The sequence below is a fragment of the Cyprinodon variegatus genome, unplaced genomic scaffold (assembly GCF_000732505.1).
Source record: "Cyprinodon variegatus isolate N-32 unplaced genomic scaffold, C_variegatus-1.0 Scaffold2999, whole genome shotgun sequence".
In the NCBI taxonomy this organism is placed as follows: domain Eukaryota; kingdom Metazoa; phylum Chordata; class Actinopteri; order Cyprinodontiformes; family Cyprinodontidae; genus Cyprinodon; species Cyprinodon variegatus.
In genome coordinates, this window is record NW_015153452.1 from 4,094 (window position 1) to 5,067 (window position 974).

At 31.6% G+C, this 974-nt stretch overlaps 1 long non-coding RNA gene across 1 annotated transcript; it reads right to left on the reverse strand.

The window, feature by feature from the left end:
* Positions 1–223: 223 nt before the first annotated feature.
* On the reverse strand, positions 224–974 carry LOC107081126. The gene is made up of 3 exons (XR_001481034.1): positions 928–974; positions 556–672; positions 224–243 (listed from the first exon to the last, which is right to left on the reverse strand). It is a non-coding gene; the product is annotated as an uncharacterized LOC107081126 (long non-coding RNA).

Here is a 974-nt window from a genome sequence, read left to right on the forward strand (position 1 = left end):
GCATTGCTAAAATAAATATTTCCTTCATCTTCCTCTCCTTATTCCTGGACTCTCCTCTACATAGTTTGATTCGGTGGTTTCTGTAAAAAAAAAAAAAAAAAAAAGAAAAAGATTATTTTCCTACTGCAGGAAAAATAATAACATTCAGCAATAATCAAACTGTCTGATATCGTTTACCATCAAACTTGATTAATCCAGAACTTAAATTGGTATTTTCAGTATACTCAATGTCACATAGTTGTCCTTTAAATAAAGCAAAAGATTAGAGGTAACTATGGATGTGGAATATAGTTACTAAGTTTATACTCTTGAAATATTGTGCAGTATCCATTATCTATACAAGCTTATCCTTGTGGATTATCTGAGTTATTGGGGATTGTTGTTGGAAAGACAGCTCATATAGTTCCTTTTTTTTTCTAATGCTTCTGAAGAAATCTATTTGTGTTTTTAAATGAAAGGTTAGAGTGTCTTGATATATTGACATTAATTTTGTTGCTTTACAGTTTGAAAGCTCTTTGTTGTAGAGAAACGTAGTGTAGAGTATGAAACATTTACCTTTGTGGTGGTGATAGATGATCTTTTCTTTATTGTTGACAATTAATAGAAAAATTATAGAAACACTAAAGGCCAAAAGTCCTCCAAGGACAAGAACTATAGGGTCTGATTCTGGTCCTAGATTGGAGGAAAAGAAAAATAGATCACATATAATCGAAGCATGTGTTGTTAACAAAGAGCTGATTGAAAAGGTGGTTTGGTATTTTCTTTATGTCTGTACAGACCACAAATTTCTAACTCAGAAACAAACATTGGAAGAGTTGAAAAGATGGTTAGAATCAGATTTCAAGTTTAGATAGGATGTGCTTTTACTATTCATAACTGTCACTTTATCGGATTATTTCTCAAATCAAATTCAATGTGAACACATACTTGTCGCTACTTTAGTTCCTCCATCAAACAGTATTGATCCACATGTG